The 26,996-nt window shown below is 36.9% G+C and overlaps 1 protein-coding gene across 4 annotated transcripts in view; it reads right to left on the bottom strand.

Moving 5' to 3' along the window:
• Positions 1-26,996, bottom strand: part of LOC5576734 (myb-like protein A) — a 571,099-nt gene that overhangs the window by 477,287 nt on the left and 66,816 nt on the right. For 3 of the 4 annotated variants that reach the window (XM_021837660.1, XM_021837661.1, XM_021837666.1), the window contains exon 3: positions 13,497-13,692. The exons of the other annotated variant lie outside the window; for it this stretch is intronic. The gene's annotated coding sequence lies outside the window, so the exon portion shown is untranslated. The remainder of the gene's footprint in view (positions 1-13,496; positions 13,693-26,996) is intronic. 4 annotated transcript variants of the gene reach the window in all.

Below are 26,996 nucleotides of genomic sequence, written 5' to 3'. Positions count from 1 at the left end.
TTGCGGAACTCAGAGGAATTTGTGAAGGAGCTTCTACTAGAACTTCCGGATATATTTCTGTGGGAATTTCTAGAGTAACTTCCGGAGGAATTTCAGAATAAACTCTCGGAAGAATTCAAGCCGAAATTTCTGGAGTTACTACATGTGCAACTTCAGGAGAGCTCCAAGCGGATCTTTTAGAAGTAAATTGAGAGAAAATTCTGGAGGAATTCCTTGCGGAACTTCCGGAAGAACTCCTTGCAGAACTTTCAGAGGAACTCCTGGGGAACATGCAGAAAAACTCTTAGTGGAACTTTCGGAGGAACTCCTAGATGAAATTCCCCAAGATATACTGAATAAACATCTAGTACAACTCCAGAACTGGAGAAACTTCTGAAGGAACTCCTACAGGAACATTCAGAAGAACTCTAAAAAAATTTACGGTAGACTTACCAGGGGAACTACCGGAAGCACTCCTTGTGCAATGTTCGATTATTAGGAGAACTTTCGGAGGAATTCCTATCGAAATTTTCGGAGAAAATCCTTACAGAACTTCTGGGAGTATTCTAATGAGAACTTCTGAAGATACTCCTAACGGAGTTTCTGGAGAAACTCTAGAGGAATTTCTGGAGGAGCTACTTGAGGAATTTCAGGAGTAACTCTTAGCGGAACTTCTAGAAGAAAATTTAGGGCAAATTTCCGAGGGACTCCTAGCGGACTTCCGAAAAACTTCTTGCAGAACTTCCGGAGGAACTCCTGGGTAAATTTGCGGAGAAATTATTAATAAAACTTGCAGAAGAACTCTTGGATGAACTTTCGGTGGAACTCCTAGACGAACTTCCCAAAGACTTACTAAATAAACTTCCAGAAGAACTTCAGAACTTGAAAAACTTTTGGAGAAACTCCTACAGGAATTTCCGGATGAGCTTCCAGAAGAACTCTAAGAAAAATTTCCGTTGAATCTACCAGTGCAACGTTCGAAGAAACTTCTACAGGAGCTTTTGGAAGAACCTAGATGAACTTTTAGGGGAACATTCGGAGGAACCCCTAGTGGAATTTTCGGAGCAAATCCTGACGGAACTTCTGGAAGTATTTATTCTTAGGGGAACTTCTGAAGGAACTCCTAGCGGAAGTTTCGGAGAGACTCCTAGTGGAGCTTCCGGGGTAACTCCTGGAGTAACTTCTGGAGGATTTTTCGAAGGAACTTTTCAAAAGCTTGCAGAGGAAGATTCAGGGGAACTTACGGAGGAACTTCTAGAGGAATTCCAGAAATTCCAGAAGTGGGGAAACTTCTGGAGTAATATGAGAACTGGTGAAATTTCTGGAGGAACTCATAGCAGAACTTCCGGAATGAACTTTTTTTGGGAACTCCTGGAGGAACTCCTAGTGGAACTTCTTAGAGGAACTCCTGGTGAATCTTCCGGAGGAACTCCTTGGCGAAATCCAAAAAAAAAACTCCTGGGTAACTTCCAGAGTAACTCGTTGCATAAATTAGAGGAATTTTCGAAGGAACTTCTATAAAAACTTCTGAAAGTATTCTTAGTGGAAGTTCAATAGGAACTCCTAAGGAAACTTCTAATAGAACTCCTAGAGAAGCTTCTTAAGGAACTTAGAGAGGAACCTTCAGTAAAAATCCTTGAAAAAAATTCGGAAGATCTCCTACTGGCATCAAAGGAATTACTGAAAGAACTTCTGCAAGAACATTTGGAGATATTCCTATAGGAACTTTCATATGAACTCCTAGGGAGACTTCCAGAAGAACTCCTCAAGGAGTTTTCGGAGGAGCTTCTACAAGAACTTCTGGAGGCATTCCTAGAGGGACTTTCATAGGAACTCCTAGGGAAAATTCCGGTAGAATTCCTAGAGGAACTTGCGGAGGACTTCATGAAGAATGTTCCCGAAAAATCCTTGAGAAACTTCAGGCAGAACTTCAACAGGATTCAGAGGGATTTCCGTAGCAACTTCTGAATGAACCTCTGGAGTTATTCCTTGAGGAACTTCCATATGAACTGCTAGAGAAACTTCCGGAAAAACTCCTAAAAGAATTTCCGGAAGATTCTGGGGGAAGTTTCAAGATAATTTTCACAGCAACTTCCTCAAGAATTCTTTAGATAAAATCTAAGGAGAATTTTCAGAGAGTCACCTAGAGGAACTTCCAGAGAAACTCCAAGTAAAAATTCCGGAACAAATCCGAGAAATTTACGATAGAACTTCTAGAGTAGCTTCCAGAGAAACTTTGAGAGGAACTTACAGGATAATCAGAGGTATTACCGAGAGAACTTCTACAAGAACTTTTGGAGTAATTAGAAGAAGAACACCCATAGGAACTCCTAAAGAGACGTCTAGTAGAACTCCGTGAGGAGCTTTCGAAGGAACTTCTAAAAGAACTTCTGGAGGAATTCCTAGAGGAACTTCCATGGGAACTCGTAGGAAAACTTCCGGTAGAACTCCTAGAGGGGCTTGTGAAGGAATTCCTAGAGGATCTTCCGTAGAAATCCTTGAGAAACTTCCAAAAGAATCAATACAGAAATTCAGATAAGATTACAAAAGCTCTATTTGAGGTATTGTTTTATAGATTCCTAGGAAAACTTCTCAAAGAAGTCCTAGAGGAACTGCCGGAGGAATACCTCAAGGCAGTTCCATAAGAAATCCTTGAATTCCGAAAGAACTCCAATAGGAATCATAGCAACTTCTTCATGAACCTCTGGAGGTATTCCTTGATAATTTCCATATGAACTGCTATTGAAACTTCCGGAAGAACTCCTAGAGGAACATCTATAGAAACTCCTAGGGAAACTTCCAGAAAACCTCCTAGATGAGCTTCCGGAGGAACTTCTACAAGAATTTATGGAGCTATACCCAGAGGACTTCCATAGGAACTCCTAGGGAAACTTCCAGTAGAACTCCTAGAGGAGCTTGCGGAGGAATTCCTAGGGAATCTTCCGGAGAAATCCTCGAGAAACTCCTGGAAGAACACCAACAGGAATCAGAGTAATTTCCGAATAAACTTCTTAATGAACTTCAGGAGGTATTCCTTGAGGAACTTCCATATGAACTCCTTGGGAAACTTCCAAAACAACTCCTAAAGGAGTTCAGAGGGAAGTTTCAGGATAAATTTTCCAGCAACTTCCAGAAAAAATCTCTAGATAAAATCCAAGGAGAACTTTCGGAAGATCACTTAGAAGAACTCCCAGTAAAACTTCCAGAATGAATCCGAGGAACTTTCGGAAAAACTTCTAGAGAAACTTTTTAAAGAGGTTCTTGATAAATTCATAGAGAAATTTCCAGGTTAACTGCCTCAGGAACTTCCAGATCCTACAGGAATTTCCGGGGGTACTCTTAGAGGAAAAGTTGTAACGAACTCCTACAGTGGTTTCCGGAGGAACTCCTACAATAACTTCCGAAGGAACTCCTGCAGGATCTTCCGGAGGCCTCCTAGCGGAACTAGCGGAACTTCCGCAAAATCTAAGGAAACTTCTAGAAAAATCCTAGAGAAACTTCAGAAGATGTCCTAGAGGAACTACAAGAAAAACCCCTAAAAGAACTTCCGAACGAATTTTAATGGTACTCCCGGAAGAACTCCTTAAGGAACTTCCAAAGAAAGTTCCACAGGAAATTTTAGAGGATATTACAAAAAAATCTAAGGCAACTACCAAAAAGCTCCGAAAGAACTTTTGCATGTTCAAACGAACTCCTACAGGAATTTCTGAAATAACTCCTACAAAAACTTCCGAAGGAACTCCTATAGGAACTACAGGAAAACAAACTAAGGAATCTTCTAGAAAAATCCAAAAGAAACTTCAGAAGACCTTCTAGAGGAACTACAATTAAATCTCCTAGAAAAACTTCCAACAGAATTTTTAAAGAAACTTCCAGAAGAACTCCTTGAGGAACTTCCAAAGAAAGTTCCGGAGAAAATTTTAGAGGATCTTACGAAACAAATCAAAGGATTTTACCGAAAAGCCTTAGAGGAACTTTGAGTGGAACTTCCAGGAGAAATTCTTCGGAAATTTTCGTTAGAATTACTGAAGACGTGCAGGAAGAACTCCTTGAGGAATTTCCGGAGAAAGTTCAGGGATAAGTTCTACAGAAATCTTTCAGAAGAACTCTCTGGATAAAATCCTTGGAGAAGCTCCAGAAAATCACCTGGAGGAACTCCCGGAGAAGCTATTGATGAAACTTTCAGAGGAATACGACGAACTTTCAGAAGAACATCTACAGGAACTTCCTTACGAGCTTCTAGAGAAACTTCTAGAGAAACGTCCAGAAGAAATTATGCAATAACTTCCGGAGGAACACCTACTGAAAATTTTGGAGGAACTCCTACAAGAACTTCTGGATGAACTACTGCAGGAACTTCCGAAGGATCTCGTACAGCAACTCCCAAAGAAACCCTTAGAGCAGTAGTTCCCTACCTTTTTGATGTTTCGGCCCCCTTTTGGAGTCTACAAACATCTTGCGGACTCCGGAAATGGATTATTATTGAATCAAAATTTATAAAAACGAAGCTCAAATCGAGAAGCAAACTAAATGACTGAAACAACAATATTTTGCTAGATTACCGCGAATGATCTCATCAAGTACCAGAAAGATCAAAAGGATCCAATTCACAAGATTAGTGGAACATTATCAACAATCTAAAAGTAAAACAACACATATACTCGGCAGATAAATCCAAAAATTGCGTCCATAATCCACCATAGATAATGCAAAAATTTTGCTATGATTCACTGAAAAACTTCAGAAAAATTTAACTTAAAAAAAAAAGGTTGAAACAAGTACAGTTCTGGACAGAGTAAATTAAGCATTTATAGATATTCTTACCAAATAGTCAACTCTCTAGGCCTGGATCAAAGTATTCCATATACGAAATTTTAACTAATCACAAATCTTTCAACTTGGTCATTGATCTTGCCAAAATATAAAAATAAAAAGATAATACTTAGAAAGATTCCAACAAAAAACCCGGAAGCAACTCATCTGTAGAGGGATTCCACGGAGGCATGCATGTCGATTCTGATCGACCATTTCAAAAATATCTGAAACTTTGCACAGTTTTTCAGTTCCATCTAAATCGTCATTTTCCGATATCAAATCTTCAAGTTGAGTCACGACTAACTTTTCAAAAGGGTGTATGTGAAAATGGTTCAAAAATATTCAAAAAGCTGCACAGCAAAAACGGTTCGTTCGATTGTTAGACAACTAAAGAAACAAAGTTAGACAACTAAATAAAGATTCCAAAAAAATACACACAGTAAAAAAAAATTTTTTTTTGCATTAAAAAACATCATTTTTGTCACAAAAACTCAAATATCTCAAAACCCTATCGGAATACCAACGTAATTTTTTGAGGGAAAACGGTCCATTATATTAGCTATCTACCATAAAAATTTGGTGATGGTAAGCCAATAAACAAAACAGTTATGACATTTCAAATATATTTTTTTTTCATTGTTAATTTTTTTTAGGACCGCAGTTTGTTGCTGAATTTTTTGTTAAGGGTACCACATGAGGTTAACAAGTTGTTTTCATGATATTTTGTTTAATTATTCATAACTATTATAGCATCTATTAGAAAGTTAGACGCGATCCAGTGTTGTGATCTAAAGTCTTGATAGTGTCATATTTTTTATTGTACGTAACTGAAGAAAAATTATCTCAATAGTGTTGAAACCTTTCGATAAAAGAAACCTATAAGAAATCTAATATTGAAGACAAAAGCTACAAAAAAAGTTTTCTATACAGGTATACGACTAGTTTACCTGCAAAAAGTTTACCTCGTAGAGAACAAGGCGGGTCTATACCCAGGTGATCTAGTATACGTAAAGCAGGTCGGTTTTCTCGGCGCTAGTTTTCTCCACAAAGTTAAAATCTGATTACACCTGGGTATAGACCCGCCTTGGTAGAGAATAGACTTTGTTAATCATATTTGGGAGAAAGCGAGTAACTTCAACAACATCAAAAACATGATAGGTACATACCATGAACATACTCACGAAAAAGCTAAAAATATACTACCACTATGGTTATAAAAAAATTAAATTGTAAACTTTTTCTTCAGTCAAGCAAACGACACCAAACTAGTCAGTAAAAACTTAAAAGTGATTTTGTTTATTAAAATCTAACGAGCAACATGAGTAGTCGCTTTCTCAACTGTTGCAGGCCGTTTGCAGAAAAAAAAGTGTTCGAAAGAGCTACGAAATCTCACCGAAAGCACCATAGATAAACTGAAAGCGGCTGGTTATGCTCCAATGTCTACATTGAATACAAATTTACGCATTTGTACGTCCTGCCGTTTAAACGTTGACAAACGGGCAATCTGTACATCATCGGTGGATCAGGTTGCAGGAAGTTCGAAAACAACAACAACTGAGGAATTACTAGATGCACCGACAACAACTGAGGAGTTACCAGAAGTACCAAGTGCAGATAGTCTTGCCACGGTACCATCAGCGACATCTGTTTCAACAAATCAATCAGAAGATGAGTGCATCCAGAAGGTCAACATCGAACGCTTCAACGAAGGGATAGCTGGAATAAAAGTGACTCCGATTAAATGGACGAAGATGGGTTACGTCAATTATCCCGAGAAAAAATACCGTGAAATCAACGAAGCTGTACGAAGAAACCTCTTCAAATTAGGACCTGAGGATGTGGAAAATACAGACTACGATGAGGTAATTATGAATATGAAGGAAAGGTTCTCGAATCTAGCCACGACAAGGAAAGAAAAATTATTGATTTTGTCGATGCTGCCAAGCTCGTGGTCTATTCAAGACGCCATTGATGAGTTCAAAACCAATAGAAATACAGCAAAAGAGGCAAAACAATTCAAAAATAACTGTCTTGCAACCAAAAATGCTAGGTCGAGTACTTCATTAACAGATGAGACAAAAGAAAAAATAACTCAATATTTTGAAGACGATGAAGTAAGTAGAGCTATGCCTGGCCAAAAAGATTATGTATCTGTAAAAAAAGATGGAAAGCGTCAAGCAATCCAAAAACGATTAATGATGACTACTTTGAAAGAAGCGTATACACGCTTCAATGAAACTAACGAAAATATTAAGGTAGGTTTTTCCTCATTTGCAAGCCTTCGTCCAAGGCAATGCAAGCTTCTATCCAATTCAGGAACACATAATGTTTGTGTGTGCACAACACACGAAAATATTAACCTAATCTTACATAGTTTGAAAAGAATCAATTTATCAAAGGATATTAAAATGTTAACTGGTAGTCTTTTGTGTGAAAATACAACATCAAATTGCTATCTACGATCTTGTTCGGATTGTCCAGATTCTTCACCATTGGAAAATACTTTATTCGCTGAGTTTGAAGAAAATTATATTGATCAGTTATCATTTGAGCAATGGGTGACCACGGATAGGTGTGACCTAGAAACTATTGTAAAACCTGTAGATGAGTTTGTGTCATTTTTTTGCTTGAAATTAGAAAGTTTAATTCCTCACGACTTTATTAAAACAGAGCAATCTCGTTTTTAAAAAATACGAAAAATACATTACAAGATGGTGAATTTTTAGTCATTTGTGATTTTTCTGAAAACTATAGCTTTGTATTGCAAGATGAAGTGCAGTCCCATCACTGGAACGTGCAACAAGCTACAATTCATCCATTCGTTATTTATTTCAATGGAAGTACGCAAATTGAACATTTTAGTTTTATTGTAATTTCCGAAGATTTAAGACACGACTCAGTATCTGTAAATTTGTTCATTGCCAAAATGATTAACTTTTTACGCGTTGATAAGGATAAAGAAATCAGAAAGATATATTTCATGTCTGATGGAGCAGCATCGCAGTACAAAAACCGTAAGAATTTTTCGAGCCTATGTCAATTTAAATCAAAGTACGGAATTGATGCAGAATGGCATTTCTTTGCTACGTCACATGGCAAAGGTCCTTGTGATGCTATTGGAGGAACCATAAAGCGCATGGCCACAAGATCAAGTTTAGCCAAAGAACGTGAGCATCCAATTAAAACTGCAAAAGAACTATTTGATTGGGCGAATCGCAGAAAAGAAGAAGATTTAACAAAATTATCATTTTGTTTTACTACTACTGAAGAGTACGAATTAACGGCATCAGAGCTCAGCGAGCAATATAATAACGCGAAAACGATCCAAGGAACCCAAAAATTTCACGGTTTCATTCCATTGTCAGAAAATAAAATTAAAGCAAAACTATACTCGAACTGTACTGATAATGATGCAAAAGTGTTCGATATTGTAAAAAAAATTGAATAACAGTAAATAAATAAATAAGTATTAATAAAATGTTTTCATGATCTCATAACGCATACCCAAATCCAAAACTTTTAAAGTTTATATATAACATTTAGAAACTCATCGATCATACTCTAAAAACAAAATATCCTGGTAAAAAAAAAATATTTTCGTGTAATCTGTTAATTCATTTTAATTTATACATATATACATATACATATAATATTTATACATATACATAATATTTATACATATAATATACATAATACTAATGAATACATGAAAACGACTTTTTTAATTCACGCAAGGCCCTTAACAATAAAATCAGCAACAAACTGCGGTTCCCGTAATAATTTACACCGAAAAAAAATTTTTTTTTTCTACTAAATGTGAAAATTGTGACATGTTTGAAATGTCATAACTTTTTTGTTTATTGGTTTACCATCACCAAATTTTTATGGTAGATAGCTAATATAATGGACCGTTTTCCCTCAAAAAATTACGTTGGTATTCCGATAGGGTTTTGAGATATTTGAGTTTTTGTGTCAAAAATTATGTTTTTTAATACAAAAAAAAAATTTTTTTTCACTGTGTGTATTTTTTTTTGGAATCTTTATTTAGTTGTCTAACTTTGTTTCTTTAGTTGTCTAACAATCGAACGAACCGTTTTTGCTGTGCAGCTTTTTGAATATTTTTGAACCATTTTCACATACACCCTTTTGAAAAGTTAGTCGTGACTCAACTTGAAGATTTGATATCGGAAAATGACGATTTAGATGGAACTGGAAAACTGTGCAAAGTTTCAGCTCAATAGAAAAAAATGAATTAAAAAATTTACCAAATTTTGGTGCTGTTGCTTGAAATCACTCTGTAGTATTATAGTCAGGAGTTAGTTAAAGCTATCTTAATGAATCATATTACAAGATTTTCGAAAAGATTCAGGAAATATTCAATCCTCAGATATTCCTCAAGGATTCTACCAGTAATCCAAACCGGTCTCGTCAAAGTTTTTTTTTAGGAATTTTATTAAGTATCCAGCAACTTAGCAAGCTCCGGCAACTTCTACTTTTATTTTAGGAAATAGGTCCATTTTCTTATGCGCCAAACATTTACAATTATAAATTTTATCAAAAACTTTTAGAAAACTATCGGAATTTCCGCCAAAGTCTACGAATGTTCATTACTGCAGACATCAATTGTAAGTCTGACCAAAAATCCTGCTGATAGAATAGATAGAATATTTGACAACGAAGCATATTACGGATATTTTAGGCCAAATCTTGCAAAAAGAAAGAAATACGCCAGGAATTTTGCCAAGATACCGCAAGGAATGATCTTTGTTTCACTGTGGAGCTTGTATTGGAACAATATTCGGGCAATGCCAGTGAAGAAAGAATACCTGGATTGTAATATTTTGTTGAGATAATAAGGCCGGAACAAATTTGAAATTTTTCTTTTGTCATCCCCCCCCCCCTCAAAAATTTCCAAAAAGTCAGAAGGGGAAAATAAACAAAACATCTTATTTTCAGTGTAGATTTTCATTATTCTTCGTGTTATTTAGCTAGTTTTTTAATTCGTATTTACTGTATTATATGATATAACAGGTGTTATTTGATAACAAGTCCTCAATCTGTTTGTGTTGCTGTAACAGTGGGGCCCATGAAAATAGTTTTTATTATGATTTACATGAATTCTTTTTCTTCTAAGCATTACGTCACCAATGGGACAGAGCCTGCTTCTCAGCTTATTGTCCTTATGAACACTTTCACAGTTATTAACTGAGAGCTTTCTTTGCCAAAGTTGCCATTTTCGCATTCGTATATCATGTGACAGGTACGATGACACTTAATGCCCAGGGAAGTCATGGAAATTTCTATTACGAAAAGATCCTGGACCGACCGGGAATGTTACATTAGGGCTGTTCAAAATTTAAAAAAAGTTTGAAAATTCGATGTCCCATATCTTTATTACAATCCTTACCATAAAAATAGAGTTCGGTAAAATTTTCAGCTTTCTAGGTGGTGATATGAAGGTGGTGGTTGGTTTATATGGAAATTACTATTCATGAGTTTGTTAGCTATTATTTAGCCCCCACCCCTTCAATCATCTACAAAAATCCCAAACAAAATTTGCTCAAAACGGATTTGTTTCTTAAGCAACTTTCTTCATTAGGACTTAAAGAATAAGTTTTCCCTATGGGATGATATGTTTGTACTTACATTACTAACGTAATTGGAACATTTTACAGAATTTCTGCATATTAATTTTCGTATAAACCTACATCGTCTTTGGGCCAACTTTAAATCACCACCAAGAAAGCTGAAAATTTCACAGAACACTATTTTTATGGTGAAGATTATAAGGAAGATATGAGAGATAGGATTTTCAAACCTTTTTAATATTTAAATCGCCTTAATGTTACATACATGTTGGACCAAATTGATATAATCTAAATATGATTTCAAGTTGCATATAAGTGCAACATTTTCGCAGTCTTCTTGAAATTGTTATTAGCTAGAGTACAATTTGAAAGCCGTTTCATGAAAAATGTTATGCCATCGATGTTACGAACATTAAAAAAATGTCGTGTTTATTATTCAAACATTTTGATTTGACGGATATATGTGGCAAAACATGGTTTTTCACCATATGAGAATAAAAAATGATGAATTTCCCTGTATTTCCATTTTATTATTTTTTGTCCCCCCCCTCGACACATTTTGATGCAAGGTGACAAAAGAAGATTTTAAGATTTGTTCCGGCCTAACTTTGAAGGAAATACAGACATATAAAAAGTTATATTTTCAAGAATATGTGAAATATCAAAATTTAGTAAAAATGAACTCTAGTGAGACAAGTGAGGTTAGAGAATACTCACATCAGTTCATTGTCAAGAATCACAACACTTTATTTACAATTGCTTCGCAGACCTCCTGAAAAGTCGTCACGGCCCCTTAGGGATCCGCGGACCACCGGTTGAGAGACCCTGCCTTAGAGGAACTACCGGAGGAACTCCTAGAGCAGTGATGCTCAGGCTCATTTACAGTCGCCTGTATTTTTAATCAAAGATAGTAGATCCGAATAGATCAGTGTGCTGTTCATGATAGGGGTAGTACAGCCTCCTGACGAAAAATTGTACGACGTTTGTCAAATTCAGGAGATCAAAACAACACGTGCCGCTTGCGGGCCGCACTTTGTCAACCATGGTCCTAGAGAAACTTCTGGAAAAAATCCAAGATAAACTTCCTCCTAGAGGGACTTCAGGAAAAACTCCTAGAATAAAATCTAGAGGAACTTCAGAATGAACTTCTAAGGGAACTTTAAAGAATCTTCCGGAAAAAATCTGAAGCAACTTACGGAAGAACTCCTAGATGAATTTCCGGAAGAACTTTAAGTGCAACGTCCAGAGAAACTTCTGCATCTGGAGGAATTTCCGGAGAAACTTCCAGAGGAGCTCTTAAAGGAACTCTTTAAGAAACTTCTAGCTAAACTACCAAAGGAACTCCTAGGATAATTTTTGGAGGAATTCCTAGTGGTTGAAATGAAATGAAATGACTATGACGCGGAAATATAAAACTTAAATGAAGTTTCAATAAGAGAATACTATACTAGATTAAACCAGAAGAGTTTTTCGGACAGTTCTTCTTCTTTATTCTTCTTTATGGCGTTACGTCCCCACTGGGACAAAGCCTGCTTCTCAGCTTAGTGTTCTTATGAGCACTTCCACAGTTATTAACTGAGAGCTTACTATGCCAATGACCATTTTTTGCATGCGTATATCGTGTGGCAGGTACGAAGATACTCTATGCCCTGGGAGTCGAGAAAATTTCCAACCCGAAAAGATCCTCGACTGGTGGGATTCGAACCCACGACCCTCAGCATGGTCATGCTGAATAGCTGTGCGTTTACCGCTACGGCTATTCGAGCAGTTCTTAAATTTTAATAACAATCCATCAAGAAACTACTGCAGAACTATCATTAGAGTAATCTCTAGAGAATTCGCGATGTTATTATGTTGTAATCAATTATTTATATTTTCAATTTCAGCTTGATCAAATTCAAACATTTTGATTTGTCTTCCAAATTTCTCCACGTATTCTGAAATGTCATCTCCATTTTCAAATGAAAGACGCATCTTCAAATCTGGCATCCCTGGCTCCCGGCGATGATCGCTCCACGTCGTCTATTCGGGCGTCGTCGTCGTAATCACTCCCAAACGAGCCGAGCAGGTGAACACGAAAAAAAAGAGCAATTTTCTATTGTTGTGACTCGTGAGCCGACTTATGAATGCAACGCGTGTAATCCGTCAATTTAGAACACCGAACACCATCGCTCGCCAGGCAGGCGGGGCTGCGCACTTGAACACAAAACGCGCATTCCAGTCCAATTCCACGTGCGAAGATCAAGCTCATCAATAGGGAGCTGTCCCAGAGACTACACTTCGGACAGAAAGCTCATCCAGATGAAAATCGCGTCTAATTACACCTTCCCAAACTGCGCGCTGTCATTAGTACTAGCAGCAGCATCAGCAGCGTTCGGGCCATTGTTCCCCCATTATTCTACAGTTGCAGCGAGTTCTCACCTCAATCGGAGCTAATCGTTTGTACCGTGGGGTAGTCGTCGGTAAGGGTATGCGATATTTCGAATGATTCTTTCCGTTAAATTAAAAATAAATTCGTTTTGCTGGATCGATTGCTGGATTTACAGTACAAAACCATCAGCAAAAATTTGCTGGTTTACAGCAGAAAAAAATGTGTGTGCACTGGTCGATGATTTTTTCAGTTGAAAATTTTCTCGACTTCTCAGGCCACGAGGTGTCATCGTACCTGCCAATAGACACCCACAAAAATTGTCAATTGACGCAGAAAGCTCTCAGTTAATAACTATTGAAGTGCTCATTAAAAAACCCATTCGATCCTTGTTGGGACGTAAGTTTGGAAAGCAGAAGAAGATCGTTTGGTTATTCTCGGTGCTAGAAATTCCTAGCATCGTTTCGTTCCGAATCGACATAACAAAAGTTCATATCGCATACCCCTAGTCGTCAGTCGATTCAAGTCATGCAAGTGACGCTACGCGACGCGCCGATCCGTTGTTGGAATGGAATTTTGCCCAGTTCGTTCGTTCTGTGATTGAGAAGCGCGCGTGACGCTGATGAGCAACTTGGTCAACATAGATAGACAGGCACACAAACACACCGTAGGTACTTATGTGCGAGGGAGCAAGCGAGTAAGAGAGCTAGATGCCATACGGAGTTGAGTTCGGAGAAGTGGATCACCTTCGCGGCTCGCGGTTTGTTTCCTCCTTTCCAAGCACAAATGACGATCGATCGATTGGGGAGAGCACTTGCGTTTGTTTTACACATCGATCATGCAGGGCACGCGCTCCGAATGGGATGGAATCCTTTTGATGGGTAGCGAGCAAGGCACCAGGAAGGCGTGCGATGTCAACCTGAAGCGGCGCGTAGAGAACAGCTGTGAGTGAGAAAAAGAAATGGGACACACATTAGAATGCAAACCTGGTTTTCGAATGGGTTGGAAATGATTTTGTGTTTGTACGGAATAGATCATGAGAATTACGATGCATTGCGGTATATTATTGAAAATTAACATTTATGATCCAGCCAAGGGCTGAAAATCTCCCTAATAAAGATAAATAATAATAATAAACTAGCATGTTAAGTTAAATGGGGGGAAAAATCGAGTGCAAATAAAAGTATTATTTTTTTAAATGGAATATAATCATAAAATAACGGAGACTCATCTATCATCAACTTAAGCTCATGGCAAAAGAAAATGATATGGGAAACTCTACGTTTGTCTACAGAGAGAGAAGAAAAGATTGTACGAATTTCTGAGCAGACTTTTTGCTTCTTTGAAAAACAATACATTACAAGATAAGATCTCCAAAGAAAAAATAACATTTTCCATGGCTGTAGGAACCTTCCTTAGCCGAGTGGTTAGAGTCCGCGGCTACAAAGCAATGCCATGCTGAAGGTATCTGGGGTCGATTCCCGGTCGGTCCAGGATCTTTTCGTGATGGAAATTTCCTTGACTTCCCTGGGCATGGAGTATCATCGTATTTGCCACGCGACATACGAATGCGAAAGTGGCAAAAGCTGAGAAGCAGGCTCTGTTCTAGTGAGGACGTAAAGCCAAGAAGAACAAGAAGAGCATGACTGTAATTTCAATGAAGTATTTGAATCAGGAGAAACTTATTCAGTAGCTTTTGAAGTTCATCATAATTTCATCCTATAAATTCTTCGGAAATCTCACACTTAATTTAGAATGCCAAATCTCGGCTTTTTTTAACCCAGATTTGCACAGCCGAGTAGTTGACAAACAATTTTTCTAAGATCTCAGCAAACAAAGGCGGGACATCAGTTCAAGGATTTTTTGAGCAAATCTACTAAGTATCTCAGAATAAATTATCTTGGGATAACTACAGGCTATTTTTCTGATGATTCTACGGCGAGTTTTGCCAGTTAATCAGTGATTCCTCCTTGTTTTTTTTTTTTTTTTGATGGATTCTGATTTATAAGTTTCATTTCATTTATATTGAAAATATTTCCCAAATAACGACTGGCACGCTAATTATCTTTTTTGGGCTTATAGAGCTATTATACGGATAATGTAAGGTATGTCACCTCTATAACAGCACTATATTAACACTTCTTCTTCTTTCTGGCGTTACGTCCCCACTGGGACAGAGCTTCTCAGCTTAGTGTTCTTATGAGCACTTCCACAGTTATTCACTGAGAGCTTACTATGCCAATGGCCATTTTTGCATGTGTATATCGTGTGGCAGGTACGAAGATACTCTATGCCCTGGGAAGTCGAGAAAATTTCCAACCCGAAAAGATCCTCGACCGGTGGGATTCGAACCCACGACACTCAGCTTGGTCATGCTGAATAGCTGAGCGTTTACCGCTACGACTATCTGGGCCCCTATATTAGCACACAGGGCGTATTAAAGTGCTACTTGGTTCCTTTGGCTCCCTCGCCACATCTATCCTCGGCTGTCCATCCTCCATTTGTCCATCCTCGGCTGCGTTTACATGTGGTCAAGTTGCGTACCACGTCTTCATTTGAAGGGATCATTTCTAAACAAGGCTGTTGTCCAGCAGTCTTCAAACATACCCGGCCCAGCGTAACCTTCCGGCTTCAGCAACCTTCAAGATACTGGATTGATCGCAGAATTGGGCGAGCTGGTAGCTCACTAATCACCGCCACTCTACTATGGACCAATAATCGAACAAAATGACTTGTTCTTTAGCGTTTTTCTTGTACATCATTCCAGAGTAAACATTTCTTTTAAGATATTCCTGAAATATCAGAGTAAGATCTTCTGTTGTTTCATTGATTCAGTATGTAAAAGTTAGAATTATTAAGAAAAATAAAGAATCCAATAAAAACACAAGGTATAGGTTGGATAAAATATACTGTACATACAACCGTAATATTCTATACAGGTCTTCAAACACTGTTCGAATGCTTACTAAGAATCTTAGAAAAATAAAATGAAATAAACAAATAACTTAAGTTCGGGTAAGTGTGAGGACTAGACTAAAAAAAATATATTCGACTTCTTATCAAAACTTTATATACCCCATCGTTTTAAGTCCCAGGCTAAAATTAATTTCCAAGGATAGTTTAAAATGTACTCAAGCTTACTTTTGCATTGGCTTTCTCTGTATAAGATTATCAAAACGGTTAGATTTGGATCTCGATTACCCTAGGCATTTTAATAACTTTAGACAGAGAAACCAAATCCGAAAGTAAAATAAAGAATTGTTAATTATTTAGCTGCACATATTTGCAGATTCTACCCCATTACCCCGAATCCCATTACCCAGAATGCAATTTCCCCGAACGCCATTACCCCGAATTCCAAAACCCCGAATTCCACTATCGTGGGTAAATGTCATCAATATCATCATGTCAAGATAATTGTGAATTCGGAGAAATAGCATTCGGGGTGATGGAATTCGGCATAATGGTACATTCGGGATAATGGAATTCGGGGTGATGGCAATCGGGGTAATGGGGTAGAATCATATTTACAATAATGTTTATATGGCACAGTGGTTAGAACACACGCCTCTCTCGCTGAGGCTCTGGGATTAAATTCCATCCACGAGATCCCCCTTTGTCTCAAATTCCGTACATAAATCATATTCCGAACAGTGGCAATTTCAAAGGCTAGGAATTGAAATTTTCACAATTTGGAGATGGCTTGAATCATAGAAGAATGAATCAATGCACGAGTTCACAAAATTTGAAGTTTGAGCGGTGCCTAATTCATTCGTTACCTTCTCCAAATACATAACACGGCGCCGCTTAAACTCGTCAAATAGTGTACTCGTGCATTGTTCCATTGATTTTCCAGAGATTTTCCTAAGAAATGCCATAAAAAAAAGTGTTTGTAATATTAGTCATGTAGTAAATACTAGAAAATCATTAGCGATATTATGAAACATATGAAACAATATCTAGATGAGCTCTGGACACAATTGCTGAGAGAATTTAAGACGAAATACTTGAGTGTTTTTTTCTATAAGAACATTTACAGAAATTCCTGGATATATGTTCATGATAGTCTCTGATAACTAATTGGATGAACTTTTTTCTAGGTTTTCTCGGATAGTTGGTGGAGAAAATATCAGTAGATTTTTTTGTTTTCATTAAAAGCCAGTGATAAATTTAAAGAGAACCTACCAGACGAGCCTCAGTTATTTCTTCATCAATCGCAAGATAAATCTCCTCATACAATGTTGTAGGATTACTTGCTTAAATCTTACGAAGAGAAATTCCTAAAGGGTTTTTCACAAATGAATTCCTACAATTCTTTGAAGATTTGTTATTGTGAAATCTTTTGAGAAATTCTGAGTGAAATGTTAAAGAAGTCCGTTAAGGAATTAATGACAAAAGTTGTTTCTGCAAGATTTCGTAAGAGAGCCTAAAATAGTTCTTAGAGAAATCCTTGGATGAATTTCTGGAGCTATCATCCCTGCAACGATATCTGAAGGTATTCTTATGGATATACTGCCGTGAACTGCAATCAATTTCCGATTCAAGATTAGGGAGGTATGAAACCAACTATTTCTATGGTTCTCTAACAGGATATCGAGATATAAAATAAGCATAAAATGAGTATTAACTGTATTTTGATACATTTGCGAAGATTTCTGCAGAAATCGCTGGTTAAACTCCAAGATGCATGTTGAAAATTCTTGAGGAATTCTGAGACGGGTTCCTTGGGGAGTATCAGCTGATATACGTACAGGTATGCTTTAATGATTTTTTTTAAATTGGTGTAATTTCTTAGAAAAACTTATGAATACATGGAAATATGTGGAAACATTCCTATACAAAATCTCAGCAGCATTCTTCCAGAATTTATGGAAAGCTCATTTTAAAATGCTTAAAGTAAATTTGGAGGATTCGATAACGGAAAACTCAAAGATATTCTAGGATATCATTGAAAGGAATTGTTAGATAAATACTTGATGAAATTTGTTAGAACAAAACAAAAACATTGAAAAATCCCTGATGGTATTCTTATAGGAATCTTCGTAACTACCTTTTTAGAAATTTATAAAAGTATTTCAAGAAAGAATAAATCAAAATTGAAAGATGAAAATGATAGAAAATAGAAGGAAACCAATTAACCAAAGAAAATATCGTAAAGTTCCAATATGGGAGGATGAGGGAATGTAAACATGGAGAAATGAAAGGTCTACTTGATCTTATTAATTTGTCAACAATGTTTCCACTAAATATGAACTTCGTGCAGTGCTTCGGAATTCGTGAATTCAGAATTCGGAAAATAGTGCAATTGTTACCAGTTCCGATCAATCACGGAGTAGCAACCATTGATATGTACAGTTAGTCTATGCCAGCGGTTTTCACATCGGGCTCCGCGGACCACTTGGTGCTCCGCAAAGCCTAGCCAGGAGCTCCGCGACAGTTTAGAAAATTTATACCAATGACTTGACATATTTCAACTTTTTGATTTAAAATACGTTTTTTTATCACAACCAAACCAAGCCATATCCAGAATTTTCAAGAGTATAAACTTCGATTTTTGCGATGGTTGCGACCAATGAATATAATATTCACTACACTGGTTTTCTCTTTAGATAGAGAAACTTAGAGGTGGTTTTGATGCATCTTCATTATATGATGTTTTCGACGTTATGGTGGAGGATGAACAAAAAAATTACGAATCTTATACACCCGGTGTCAAAATCTAGATCATTGGAGAATTATGTACTTCGGATATTTTACGAAAATGTCGGTGTAAATTTGTATGTAACAGATTTAGCTGAAATAAAAGGTTTTCTTGAAAGTATTATGGAAAACAACCCCTTAGAGTTGGAAAAATCCTATTTTCTTGATAGAATATTTTGAAAATTGAAAGGTTTGAATGTTTTAGTGGGATTCTTATCCTCGTCGACGATTCGAATTACACCCAACTTCGATAATAATCGAAATATTGATACAGTGAAACAAAATTAGAAATATTTCACGAGTTTTATCAATATTATAAATATTTTCGAGAGTGCTGCTCATGCGTTTAAAAATATCCCTAATAAAGCTAATAATAATAATAATAACTTGCGTTTAACCCATTGAGATACATTAATAATAGAAATATTTCACAACAGAAACTCGCTCAGTTTTCAATCGAACAATATAAATCATAAAATTTCCTAACAAAATCAATTCCGCCGTTTTTAGGCCATACGTTTTGAAATATTTGGCGAAAATTCTAGTATAGTTTCATTTAGATGCTTAATTTTCATAGTTTAACCTTGAAATAAAAAAGTTTACTTTTTTGTTTGAAATATCAAAAGCTTGTTCTTAAGACAAAATTTTGATTTTCTATTAATAGGGGATGGAGACATTTTACATATTTGTTACATTTGGCTTGAATGCCCTCAATGTGATTTTCGAAAGTTAAATTCTTATCTAGCATGAGCCCTAGATACTAAACATCATCTGACCAATTTATTTGAACCCCTCTCATCGTGACAACATGTCTACTTGAAGGTTTCAAATAAAGAGCTTTTGGTTTATGTGGGGATATTATTAGTTGAGTTTTGGAAGTATTAGGATAAATCTTCCATTTTTGCAAGCATGAAGAAAAAATATTCAAACCTTCTTTGCAATCGACTACAGATGACACGCAGACTTCGTCCTTTGGCGGAGAGGCCTGTGTCATCCGCAACCTAAATAAGTACTGTGCGCCCTTCCAAACTGCATAGCAAGTTTTTGAGCTTTTTCGTAATATGTTAGTAATAATTTTTTTTCCTCTTGCAATGCTGGAATTGGAATTGTTTCTTAATTGAGTAAATCTTTTTTAAACTTCTGTTTTCAGATCCTGCCATAAAATTTTCATAGCAGTATCGTGAGTGCGTTGAAATTGCCTTCTCCTCACGTTTTTAGAATGGATCAAGAGGTTAAGATCATCGTCTTTAATCACTTATGCAAACATTGCTCCACATTTTGGTATTGCAATGTCTTTTTCTTCAACAATGGACGAGAGTATTGTCAATATCAAGTTTTGTTTGCAAAGAAATGTTAACATCAAGATTTGCAAATTTTGGTGACACGCATCTTCCTACCAAATCACTATATTCGATCATCAACATGCCGTCAAAACGCGAATAGCGATTACATAAAGTGAACAACTATGGAAACATTTTCACTGCCGATCTCTCTCTTCGAGTCAGCATTCGATGTTAAACCATTAACCTACCGTAAAAGAACTACTAATTGAACAATGTGCACCTTCAACCCAATGATGACTTAATTAACATCGATCCTCGTCGCGGCCAACGAGCGCCCATCGAAACGTCGCATAACATCCACGAACTGCCTCTTGGCTGAACTTGCCTCCCAAAACCAAAACCAAAGCCGAACATGACATATTACCTCATAGCGCAACCCGGCGGCGCCCCATTTTGTCTATTCACCTCGCCATACCGTGCCATAAACCCGTAGAAATTTGTGCACCACACCCCATCCACGTGTCATAATTCACTGGTTTTCCAGAAGACCGGCGAAGAAGCGGCCCAAAATGCACCGCCGCGCGGTGCTAATCAACTGCAACAACATGCCATGCCAGCGAGCAGCTGTGGATGATGACGTTTGCACGGTCTGACACGACCCACGTTGTGTCAAAAGGGAGTTATTTTGTGACTTTCATGTACCTCAGATTTTCTATCACAGTGAGTTGTTACTCATCATAGGACGGGGTTGGTGGTCTTCATAGGCAGAAGGTCATGGGTTCAATTCCAGGCCTGTCCCTTTCCTCGTTCTTTGTAGTTGCTTCTTTTCACTTGCTTCTATCTACCACTCTTAATATATCACAGTTGATCTATCACAGTGCATAGCATTTGCTAGAACCCGTGACGGACAGAAATATAAACCGTTTACCTACGCTTCCAATCTTTCATCATTATAGTACGCCTGATACATAGTCAGTCTGGTAATAAAGCCAGCAAGCCTCTCTGCCATTAAAATTACCTCAGAAAACTGATTGTGACCGAAATGAAAATGGGTTCGACGGATACAGGTAACAATAAGTAATAATTTCATTGCATTATTTCCAATGAACGATCAAAGTTTATTAAAATCTTGTTGCCGTTTTGGAAAAGAATTGTTTGGCATTGGTTTGTATCAGTATCATTCACTGCAAAATTGGGAAAATTGCAGGTTCTCACTGATCAAAGCTTAATACGATGGAAATTAACACATCATCCTACTTGATGAACAAATAATGGTTGAAATATTAGTTGTTCTTCTTTAAAAAAATATACAAAAAGTTCCAAAAACGGTCATATACCAAAAATAAATTCTACGTTGCATATTTTGCGGTTTTACTAGCTTATTTCTTATGATCAACAGCAACTTCGTGTGAAAGAATATCTGAGGTACATAAAAGTTCCATTTTAACTCCCTTTGGATATAGCGTGTGACCTGACTATTGCTGTGTGCGAGTATGACAGGGGGTGCGGTCAGGGGAACTCGTGCTGCCGTGGTATAACGAGCCATGATGCGGATCAAACGGTCAAGTTTCGCAACAACTGAACCACGGTCAATAAGTGGATTTGTTTGCTCGCATTTTTCTCTTTTTTTTTAGCAAATTGTCGTTTATGTACATAGTTGCGTTTGGGACGGAAAGCAAATCTCGATTACTTTTTCAAATCGACGTAAGTAACTTTCATACGGTTTTGAGAAAATTAATTCAGAAGAATCACAACCTGTCTTCTAAAACTGTTTTAAAATGAATCACCTTTTTAACATTTTTTCGCAGTGTATGCCACTTAAATTTTGCATACAATCAGCTCACGTTCAAAAACTACGTAGTTTCTATTATTTCCCAAAAAAAAAAATAATTATACGAAATCATAAGCCGTTTCATCAAGTTACTTTCGACGTTTTTCTACCAGTGTAAAATCGGCTCAAGTAGTGTTTTGTTTTGATTCGTGGTTAAGTCACTTTGTCTCTCCATACAGCGGGGCGGCGAAAGTAGTGGTTAGGTTGCGAAAGTTGAAAATCTTACTTTCGTCGTTTTGTAAATCCCGAAATTAAACGTTCTAAAAGTGAAAAGTTGAGTTGGTACAGAGCGGTACGTGTAGAATTCCGCCTGCTTAACACGTAGGATCGATAAAGTAAGTTTGTATACTTTTTTGACTTGAGTCTGTATGAATAAGTTTTCGAGAAATACTGTGAACTATCGGTCATCGGGTAATACAGGTAAATCTCGATTTAGTGGACCGTTAGGGTAGGGCTTATTTCCCATAATATTTCATAATCAAAATGGCAAATTGAAAAATAATCATTGGTCTTAAAATGACATCGACAGTTAAAGAAACATATTTTAGAATGTGAGTTCCTCCTTGTGGTTATTTTACGCTCTCAAGGCAAACAAACTAACAACACCCAAATACGGACTTACTAAAACAAGAATTGCAACACTCAGTTGAATATTGAATCATACCCCAACAAGTTTAGCATCACATCAAAACAGGTACATTTACATTGCCATTTCTCCTGATCCTTATGATTTCCTAAGAAGTGATCGTCAGCAAAGTTGTCCACCGGATCAAAAACATCCGAAAGGTTAACAGTTTGGTTCGAAATTTTTAAGCCAGGTGTCGCTAGTGTGAATGTATGGATCGTTCTTAACGAGTGCTATTTTGTGATTCACATGAGATAGAAAGATTGAGTTTTCGACAAAATTGTTTTGAAAGTCGAGGACATCCGGGTGCAAACAATTTTGTTCTGCCGCCAGGTAAGCATGTAAAATTAGCATTTTAAGCAAGTCCTTTAAGCGATCCACATAAATTAGAAGTCTTTGTCAAAGTTTCTCCAGATGTCAACGACATCCAGAAAGCATACTTTTCAATAAAAAAAAAATCCGATTGGTGCCGCTAGTGAGCAAATGAATTTCAACATTCCAAGCGAGTCTTGAATATTCAATGATTCAGACCTGAATCACTTGGAAATGAAGTGGATCAGGACTGAGTCACTAGAATATGAAGTGAATCAGATCTAAAACTTTTGAATATGTTGTCAAACTTGAATCGTTTAATTCTGAAGCGAATCAGACATTATTTGTTAAAACCTAAGAAGAGCAATCTGAAATCTATTGAAAATTAAGTGATCAGTACTAAACTGATTGTAAGACATGATTGTAAGTCAGATTGCCGTCACGCAACACACGCGTTAGGTTTTTGTAGCTAATTGCTCGGAATCATGATTCAAGTGCCAAAAATGCTGAGTCGCGCATCCGTTTATGATCGACAAAATTAACAAAAAAAATGTAAAAATAGCATACATTGCGATTCGAACCAAGAACCTTCTGATTGTAAGTCACGTACTCTACCACTCAACCGCTTCGTCATCGATACGAATGAGTTGAAGAAAAGTGCGCCGATTAGTGTTTTCACACTGGATGTTACGCTTATGAGGAATCGTGATTATGACTCCAGGAACCATGATTTGTGATCCTGATATTATGACCTAACCAATTTATGAATTTCATGATTTGTAAATCATGGTGTGGGGATCAGATTTTTATCCGTGCAGACTTGAATTACCTGTATATGAAGTGAATCTGACCTGAATCACTTATATATGAAGTACCGTTTTGATTCATATAACGGACACTAAATGCTTCAGTGAACAACAACTAATCGAAAAACGTATAATTTGAATCGTTCTGTATGAAACGAAAAATGAAAAAAATTAATGAATAATTGGGAATTTTTGATGGCAAATATGGAAACATTTCTAGTGAAATCTTTCCGATTCAAAACGGTATAATAGACCTTAAACACTTGAATATAAAATAAAACCATGCTCGATTTTGAACAGATTTCAAATCATTTGAAAATTGAAGGCAGACCTTGAGACCTTGAATCACAAGAACAAATATTTTTTGAAAATGAAGTAAGAGTGTAGCATGAAAGCGTCAAAACCGATTGTGTAAAAGCGAGAATCGGAAGGAACACGTAGAGAAGTTAATACCAATACACTTGTATCTGCGAGGCACGAGTGAACACATTTAGCATCCATTCGCCGAATGCATCGAACTGACTAAGTGTATTCCCCTTCACTGAATCATTCCGTGGTGTGGATTGCCAGTCAGTAAACACTCATCAGCACTCAAACCCGAATGCCACTCCAACGAAATCAGAATGTAAAAAATCATTCGGTATGCATTCGGTTGCCTTTGGCTTTCAGAATCGGTAGCGACTCAATCAGTTGCCGTTTTTTGTTTCGCTTGGCGCTCGCCGAAGAAGCAGGATGGGCACTGGAAATTGAAACGTTCGGGTTGGCTAAAGAAACGGCTCTCTCGCTCCCGACTGTGCGTGGAAGCGAGTGAGGGAAACACCACAACTGAGTGAGTGTTTCCCATGTTTGCATGAATCACTAGGATATGGAGCGAATCTAACGAAATCAGTCCTAAATCACTTGAATATGAAGTGAATAAGTCCTGAATCATTTGAATAAGAAGTCAATCAGATATGAATCACGTGAACAGAAAGTGAAACAAACAATCAATCAGATCTGGGACAAACGAATTTTCCTACAGTCTAATCAGATCTAAAACACTTGAATATACAATGGATCAAACCTGAATCACTTGAATTTAAAATGATTCTGTTCCTAATCACTTCCACTTCCAAGGCTTTCTGAACAACATTCTGTCGTATTAAAATCGTGAGATTTAGGTACAGTCAACCCTCCATATCTCGATATCGAGTTGAAAAGCCAGAGTAAAAGTTGGTTTTCATGACCAGCTTGGACCGCAGTAGCACTGATTATGTGTTTTATAATAGGATCATCCCTCTAATTTCATGCTCAAAATACTCAATTTCGCATGCTCGCTCACTAGCACCCAGCAAGAGAATAACGAATCAAACTGTTTGCCGTCCAAATTTCTCTGACTGTCTGAACAACTTTGCACAATACTCTAACTTTCTGTTTCATCAGGAACACTATACAGGCTTAAAATTCTCAATTCAACATGTTCACTACCTCTACCTAGTGGCGAAATTACGAACTAAACTGTTTGCTTTTCGGATTTCCTTGATCCTCTGAACAACTTTGCCAAAAACTTGAAAATTCTTTCTCAAGTTCATGAGATAAAACTAGTATAAAAAACTCATTTAAACATGATAAACAGCGCCATCTGATGGCAAAATTACTTATTAAACTGCCCTTGATTTTTCGAACAACATTGCCGAAGGCTAAAACTTTCTATCTTATCTGATAAATAGAAATTATTTTATATATTTGATGAAATATGCTTACTAGTGAACTAGAACTCACCTGAGTTCGGTAGCATGCTCTAGAGTAGCGTGTTGTCTTTGCTTCTTTGTGAGGGAGTGAGGGAAAAATTACTAAGCAAAGAGGCAACGGAAAATGAGCGAGGGAGATGCGACATAAAGCACAACGGAGGAAGACTCCATCAAAAAAGAGCGCCATCACAACTCCGCGAGGCCTGTTTGGTTCGAGCGGGTCAATCAAGAGTTCTTTCAAGTATGAGTAAAGGTAAGCATAGATGCAAGAGAGAAAGAGTGTCAGAAAGAGTCCTCGTATTTCAATGCACTCTCACTCGTATCGTTTGAGGATCGGCGTTGAGAATTTTGAGTTCAATTTTTACTCTTCAGAAAAATGTTTTGTGCACAGTGAAGCTAAGAAAAATTTCAATCCTAGACTGGAAATTTATAGTTACTATATTTGAGGGACACAACCGCAAAGGGTAGTAAGTGACATTTTGGTCGGTTTTGATTTGAGGAACTTCTACTGTTCCAAGTGTTCTAACGATATTTTCAGGTGACTTTTCCGCTCAACAGAAGAAATAACATGATTCTGAAAAGAGTGGCTTGTTTTTTTTCGATTCTCATACAATTTGTATAAAATGAAACTTGCTGAAAACATCAAAGTAGGTTTTCTCAAAATTTGGTTTAATTTTTCACTGACTCCTTTTTGCTTCTAATCCCCACTTACCAGTCTTTACCACAAGAGTAAGAAGACTTTCCGTCTTTACTGGACTGGTAGCGACTACCTTAGCTGGTAGCAACCTACTGGTAGCTAAAACCCTAAAAAATAGTAAATTTGGGACCTCTTTCCTGAAAAACGATACCTAAAAAGAATCAGAAACTGGCCGAAAAAGGACCAAACAGGCCAAGAAATCAAAACGAAACTAAGTCCCATCAGAGCATACTGTTCAAGATCAGACACCTTTTTGAAATTACTTAGTTTTCTCTAGGAAGTTTATCTGAAATTTATTCGGATAAAATGTTCAGATATTATTTAGGAAATTTCTAAAGGAGTTTGATAATTTTTCCTAGAGAATATCTCCAAGAATTTTGTTTTGGATGGCTCAAGAATTCCCTGGAATTACCCAAGGAGAACCAAAGAAATATATTTTCTCCAAAGATTCTTTCAGGAATTATCAGAATTCCTCCAAAAATTCTTTGTGAAATTTCTCATGAAAGTCCTTACTTCTCTAAGATTTTATTCGGTGATTAATTCATCTATTTCCCACTGACATCCGGCAAGGTTTTCGGTCAAAACATCAATCAATAACTTCAGCACTGTCACATAAAACTGTCTTTGGAAATTTATATAAGATTGCAACAGGAGATTTCTCTAAAAATATCTTCAGCAATTGCTCCGGAGATTTCTAATAAAATTTTTGCAGAAATTCCTCCTGTAATACTTGCAGTTTTTCTCATGTTAGTTTTGAATTTTTCTTAGGAATGTCTCCAGGAAAATGAAGAGGGTTTTTTTTTCTAAAAAATAAATCCTTTAAAGAAAATCCTGAAGTAACCTCATATAAAACTAGTGGAAGCTTAAAAATCACTCTGTATGAACAATATAATCTCTGAAATAACGCCTGGACTCTTGAGGAGATAATCTAAAATAATCAATCGAATCTCGGGATAGTATTTCGCAGGGTTTTCCAAAGGAATTTCTCGAAAAAAACATTGGACAGAAACTCTTGTGAAGAAAGTTTGTGTGATCGGAGAAATTATTGGGAAAAAATTTGGTAGCATTGGCTGGCGTGAAAACTTAATTTAACTGATTAAATTGCATGGGAGTTTTTTGAGAAACTGGTTGAAAAATGTTTGGTAAAACTGCAGGAGTAAAACTTGGATGAAATGCTGAAGAAATTTCTAGAAAACAATAGATTTTTTCAAAGAACCCCTTCGAGAATTTTGGATTTCTGGGAGGATTAGTGGATGAATTCT

This window comes from Aedes aegypti, chromosome 1 (genome assembly GCF_002204515.2).
Source record: "Aedes aegypti strain LVP_AGWG chromosome 1, AaegL5.0 Primary Assembly, whole genome shotgun sequence".
In the NCBI taxonomy this organism is placed as follows: Eukaryota; Metazoa; Arthropoda; class Insecta; order Diptera; family Culicidae; genus Aedes; species Aedes aegypti.
This window is presented reverse-complemented; position numbering and strand designations above follow the sequence as displayed.